Below are 6,940 nucleotides of genomic sequence, written 5' to 3' on the forward strand. Positions count from 1 at the left end.
AGGTTATGAATCAAGTGGACATAACAAATATCAATGGAACATTTCACCTTAAAACAAAATAATAAATCTTCTTCTCAGCATCTCATGGTACCTTCTCCAAAATCAACCATATAATTGATTACAAAGCAACTCTCAACCATTATAGGAAGACTAAAATAATCCCATTTATGCTAGCAGACCACCATAGACTAAGGCTGCCCTTCAACAACAGCCAAAAAGCATAAGCCCACATATACATTGAAACTGAACAACTCTAATCAATGATTTGTTAGGGAAGAAATAAAGAAATTACAGACTTCCTGGAATTTGATGAAAATATCGATAAATCCTATCCAAACATTTGGGACACAATAAAAGCAGTGATAAGAGATAAACTCATAGCACTATGTGCCCTGCTAAAGAAACTAGAGAGATATTACACTAGCAAATTAACAGCACACCTGAGAGCTCTAGAATAACAAAGAAGCAACCTCACCCAAGAAGAGTAGATGGAAGGAAATAGTCAAACTCAGGGCTAAAATTAACCAAATAGAAACAGAGGGAACAATGCAAAGAATCAGCAGAAACAAAAACTGGTTCTTTGAGAGAATCAACAAGATAGATAAACCCCTAACCAAACTAACTAAAGGGCCCAAAAATCATCAGATCCTAATACAAAAGCCTATATTTAACAAAACTTGAAAATCTGGAGGAAATGGACAATTTCCTAGATAGGTGCCAAGTAGCAAAGTTAAATCAGGAACAGATAAACCACTTAAACAACCCCATGACTCATAAAGAAATAGAAACAGTCACTAAAAATCTCCACTAAATTTTCTCCAGTGCCCATGTTTTCGAGATGCTTCCCCACTTTTTCTTCTATTAGTTTGAGTGTATCTGGTTTGATGCAGAGGTCCTTGATCCACCTGGACTTAAGCTTTGTACAGGGTGATAAGCATGGATCGATATGCATTCTTCTACATGCTGACGTCCAGTTGAACCAGAACCATTTGCTGAAAATGCTATCTTTTTTCCATTGGATGGTTTTGGCTCCTTTGTCAAAAATCAAGTGACCATAGGTGTGTGGGTTCATTTCTGGGTCTTCAATTCTATTCCACTGGTCTATCTGTCTGTCTCTGCACCAATACCATACAGTTTTTATCATTTGCTCTGTAATACTGCTTGAGTTCAGGGATAGTGATTTCCCCAGAAATCCCTTTATTGATCTTTGGTGAGGCATCAAGCCTTCACAGTACCAAAAGTCTGCCCTCTCATTTGTGCCAGATAAGCTGATCCTCTGCTATATATTCATTTGGAGCCATGGGTCCCTCTATCTATATTCTTTGGATGGTGGTTTAGTCCCTGGGATCTCTGGGGGTCCGAATAATTGATATTGCTGTTCTTCCTTTGGGGTTGCAAATCCCTTAAGCTCCTTCAATCCTTCCTCTAACTCCTCCATTGGGGTGCTCATGCTCAGTCCAATGGTTGGCTGCAAGCAACCACATCTATCAGTAAGTACGTAAATTATTCTTCTGCTCATTAAAGTCTTCTATTGCTTTGACATGCTTTCTGATGATTATTTGAATTTCCCCCATTTCTGTTGTTATGTCTCCCTTTTCCTTTCTGATTTTTTTAATTTTGACACATTCTCTGTGTCCTCTGGTTAGTCTGACTAAGCATTTATTTAATTTGTTGTTTTTTTCAATGAACCAGGTTTTAGTTCTGTTGATTTTTGTATAGTCCTTTTTGTTTCTACTTGGTTGATTTCAGCTTTGAGTTGGATTATTTCCTGCCTTCTACTCCTCATGGGTGCATTTGATTCTTTTTTGTTCTAGAGCTTTTAGGTGTGCTGTCAAGTTGCTGATATATGCCCTCTCCTGTTTATTTCTGCAGGCTTTGAGTTTTCATCCTACCACAGCTTTCTTTGTGTCCCATAAGTTTGGGTATGTTGTATCTTCATTTTTATTAAATTCTAAGAAGTCTTTAATTTCTTTCTTTATTTCTTCCTTGACCAGGTTATCATTGAGTAGAGCATTGTTCACCTTCCATGTATATGTGGGCTTTCTTTCCTTATTGAAGACCAGCTTTAGCCCGTGGTAGTGTGATAGGACGCATGGGATTATGTCAATCTTTCTGTATCTGTAGAGGACTGTTTTATGACCAATTTTATGGTCAATTTTGGAGAAACTACCATGAGGTGGTGAAAAGAAGGTATATCCTTTTGTTTTAGGATATAATGTTCTTTAAATATCTGTTAAGCCCTTTTGGTTCATGACTTCTCTTAGTCTGCTTATGTCTCTGCTTAATTTCAGTTTCCATGATCTGTCCATTGAGGAGAGTGGGGTGTTAAAAACTCCTAATATTATTGTGTGAGGTGCAATGTGTGCTTTGAGCTTTCGTAAGGTTTCTTTTATGTATGTAGGTGCCCTTGTATTTGGAGCATAGATATTTAGGATTGAGAGTTCATCTTGGTGGATTTTTCCTTTGATGAATATGAAGTGTCCTTTCTTATCCTTTTTGATGATTTTTGGTTGAAAATCCATTTTATTCGACATTTGAATGGCTACTTCAGGTTGTTTCTTCAGACCATTTCCTTGGAATGTTGTTTTCCAGCCTTTTACTCTGAGGTAGTGTCTGTCTTTGTATCTGAGGTGTGTTTCCTTTAGGCAGCAAAATGCTGGGTCCTCATTGCATATCCAGTTTGTTAATCTGTGTCTTTTTATTTGGCAGTTGAGTCCATTGATGTTGATAGATATTAAGGAATAGTTAATGGTGCTTCCTGTTATATTCGTAGTTTGATGTGAGATTTTGTTTGTGTGCTTTTCTACTCTTTTTTTTTTTGTTGGAAAACGATTAGTTTCCTGCTTTTTCTAGGGTGTATGTTGCCTCCTTGTGTTAGGCTTTACCATTTATTTTCCTTTGTAGGGCTAGATTTGTAGAAAGATATTGTGTAAATTTAGTTTTGTCATGGAATATCTTGGTTTCTCTATCTATGTTAATTGAGAGTTTTGCTGGATACAGTAATCTGGGCTGGCATTTGTGTTCTCTTTGGGTCTGTATGACATCTGTCAAGGATCTTCTGGCTTTAATAATCTCTGGTGAAAAGTATGGTGTAATTCTAATAGGTCTGCCTTTATATGTTATTTGACCGTTTTCCCTTGCTACTTTTAATAATTTTTCTTTGTTTTCTGCATTTTGTTTTTTTATTATTATGTGACCAGAGGAGTTTCTTTTCTGGTCCAATCTATTTGGAGTTCTGTAGGCTTCTTGTATGTTTATGGGCATCTCTTTCTTTAGGTTAGGGAAGTTTTCTTCTATGATTTTGTTGAAGATATTTATTGGTCCTTTGAGTTGGGAGTTTTCACTCTCTTCTATACCTATTATCCTTAGGTTTGATCTTCTCATTGTGTCCTGGATTTCCTGTATGTTTTGGGCCAGCAGCTTTTTCCATTTTATATTATCTTTGACAGTTGTGTTTATGATTTCTATGGAATCTTTTGCTCCTGAGATTCTCTCTTCTATCTCTTGTATTCTGTTGGTGATGCTTGTATCTATGGCTCCTTGCCTCTTCCTTTGGTTTTTCTATATCCAGGGTTGTCTCCCTTTGTGCTTTCTTTATTGTTTCTATTTCCATTTTTTAATTCCTTCACCTGTTTGATTGTGTTTTTCTGTAATTCTTTCAGGGATTTTTGTTTTTCCTCTCTATAGGCTTCTACTTGTTTATTTGTGTTTTCCTGCATTTCACTAAGGGAGTTCTTTATGTTTTTCTTGAAGTCCTCCATCATCATGATCAAATGTAATTTAAAATCTGGATCTTGTTTTTCTGGTGTGTTTGGATATTCAGTGTTTGCTTTGGTGGGAGAATTGGGCTCCAATGATGCCATGTAGTCTTGGTTTCTGTGGCTTGGGTTCCTGTGCTTTCCGCTTGCCATCTTGTCTCCAGTGTCACCTTGTTCTTCTATTTCCCGCAATGACTAGATCGTCCTATAGGCTTGCGTGTCAGGAGTGCTGTAGACCTCTTTTCCTGTTTTCTTTCAGTCAGTTATGGGAACAGAGTGTTCTGCTTTCAGGCGTGTAGTCTTTCCTGTCTACTTGTCTTCAGCTGTTTCTGTGAGTGAGTGTCCTGAGTCCACCAGGCAGGTCACTTGGAGCAGAAAAGTTTTTCTTACCTCTTGTCTCAGGCCTGAAGTCACTCCTTAGGCCTGGCTTTTAGCTCTCAGTGAAGGCAGCAACCAGAAGGTCCTGCCCCACCTTCTCCCAGTCTCTGTGCACAGGGGGCCCAGATGGCACTTGGTGTTTTCTTCTAAGGACAGAAATGTGGGCAGAGATTCATCTCCTCCTGCTCCCAGGCATGTCTGCCCCTCTGAAGTTCTAGCTTTCCCTCCCACTGGTGCAGGGAGCTGTTTGACTGGGTCCCTTCAGATCCGAGCGCAGTCTGGACTACAGGGCTCCTGCAGCTTGAGTACCCCTATCTTCCTGTTCCCAGAGGCCTTATACAATTTCCTCTCTCCCAGGGATTTGGGCAAGGGTGCGCAGTACTGGAGGTCTCTCCTGCCCTGCAGTGTCAGGAGTGCCCACCTGTCTGGGCGATGAGCTCTCTCTCTCCAACTGTGTTTGGGAGCAGGGAGCTGTGGGCTCGGATCAGCGAAGTTGAGACTCCAGCTTCTTCAAACTTTTAAATGCAGGTTTCCCTATCCTTAAATTTACTTCTTTGTATGGAAGTGAAAATAATTATGAGCTTAAGAAATACACTATAAGAGCCACAATGCAGAAGCAAGTAAGGAATTCGAATGGGGGAAATGTTCTTTATAATTCATCTGCCCCATGTTTTTCTTCAACCATATTCTTTCTGAGAAGCAGTATTTGAGTCTCATTCTTTTTCTATTTATCATAGTTATAACCATGCCTCCTGATTTCCTCTCTATTTGAGCTCCACTATGGACACTAGATCCCATTAGGAATGTGAATGTCATGCTGTTAAGGGAGAGGAATGACAAGGGATGAAAAACAAAGAACACAAAAGCAAATCATAGACTAGGAGGTCTTGCATAACCTTATGATTTGTACCAAGCAAGTTTAGATAGAAGTACTGTGTCATTTATACTCATTTGTAGTGTAGAATATTCCAAGGGCAATGGAGTGCTAAATCAGATGATGTTGACAAGAAAAGCACAGGATATCTCAGACATAACTACCTTAGGAGCAGAAACCAGAAAAATGATGGCCATTTAGAAGGGATTTACCAAGAACAGAAACTTTTCGTCATTATTATTAAATTATTTTATTTATTTACATTCCAAAAGTTGCCCCCTTCTTGGTCCCCTTTCCCTGATTTCATCACCCCATCCCCCAGCCCCATTCAATCCACACCCATTTCATCCCCACCAGCATCCCTCTTCCCTGGGGCATCAAATTTTCACAAGATTAGTCGCATCCTCTCCCACTGAGCCAAACAAGGCTGTCCTCTGCTACATATGTGTCTTCCCAGGACCACAGAGCAGCCCACGTATGCTCCTTCATTGATGACTTAGTCTTTGGAAGCTCTCAGGGGTCTGAGGTAATTGACATTATGGTTCTTCTTATGAGATTACAATCCCACTCTTTTCCTTTAGTGTTTCCCCTAATTCTTCCATGGGGATCCCTGAACTCAATCCAATAGTTGGCTAAGTATCTGTGTTTTCCTCAATCAACTGCTGGTAGAGCCTCTCAGAGGACAACCATGCCAGGCTCTTCTTTGCAAGCATTATATGGCATCAGAAATAGTGTCAGGATTTGGTATGCATGCATAGGATAAATCCCAAGTTGGGCTGGTCACTGGGTGGCATTTCTTTCATTTTTTCCTCCATTTTTCCCCACCTTTCTTTGAGACAGGAAGAATTCTGGGTCAAAAATTTTGAAAATGGGTAGGCGGCTCCCTTCCCCAAATGGAGATCATGTCTATATACTGGAGGTAGTCTATTCAGGTTCCATCCCTTCATTGTTGGGCATTTCTGCTAATGTTATCCCCATTAAGTTCCTATAGCCTCACATATCCCAAGTCTCTGGGTCTTTCTAGAGGTTCCCTCAGTCTCCCTCCCACTCCACACTGCTGCATATTTAAATTCATTCTGCTGGCCTTCTGTCATTTTCTCCTGTCTCCCATCTCTATACCTGATCTTGCCTTCCCTTTCCTCCTCCCCTCTCCCACCCAGGTTCCTCCTCCTCACTTCTGTCTTCCATGACTATTTTTGTTCTCCCTTCTAAGTGGAATTAAAGCATTCACACCTTGACCGAACTTCTTGTTAGGCTTCATATGGTCTGTGAGTTGTAATGTGGACATTATGAGCTTTTGGGCTAATATCCACTTATCAGTGAGTACATACCATGTATGTCCTTTTGAGTCTGGGTTACCATAATCAGAATCTTTTGTAGTCCCATTCATTTGCCTGCAAAATTCACTATGCCCTTGTTTTTAATAGCTGAGTAGTAGTCCATTGTATACATGAGTCAAACATTCTGCATCCATTCTTTGGTTGAGGGATATCTATGGTGTTTCTGGCTTCTGGCTATTACAAATAATGCTGCTATAGACATAGTGGAGCATGTGTCCTTGTTTTATCTTGGAACATGTTTTGGGTATATATCTAGTAGTGGTAGAGCTAGGTCTCCAAGTAGAACTATTCTGAATTTTCTGAGGAACCACCAGATTGATTTCCAGAACAGTTGTACCAGTTTGCATTCCCACCAGCAATGAAGGAGTATTCCTTTTCTCCACATCCTTGCCAGCATGCACTGTCACTTGAGGTTTTATCTTAGCCATTCTGATTAGTGTAAGGTAAAATCTCAGGGTCATTGTGATTTGCATTTCCATGATGACTAAGATGTTGAACATTTCTTTAAGTGCTTCTCAGCCATTCTGACTTCTCTGCTGAGAATTCTTTGATTACCTCTATACCTCACTTTTAATTGTGATATTTGGTTT

Source organism: Rattus norvegicus, chromosome 2 (genome assembly GCF_021556685.1).
Source record: "Rattus norvegicus strain SHRSP/BbbUtx chromosome 2, alternate assembly SHRSP_T2T, whole genome shotgun sequence".
NCBI lineage: Eukaryota > Metazoa > Chordata > Mammalia > Rodentia > Muridae > Rattus > Rattus norvegicus.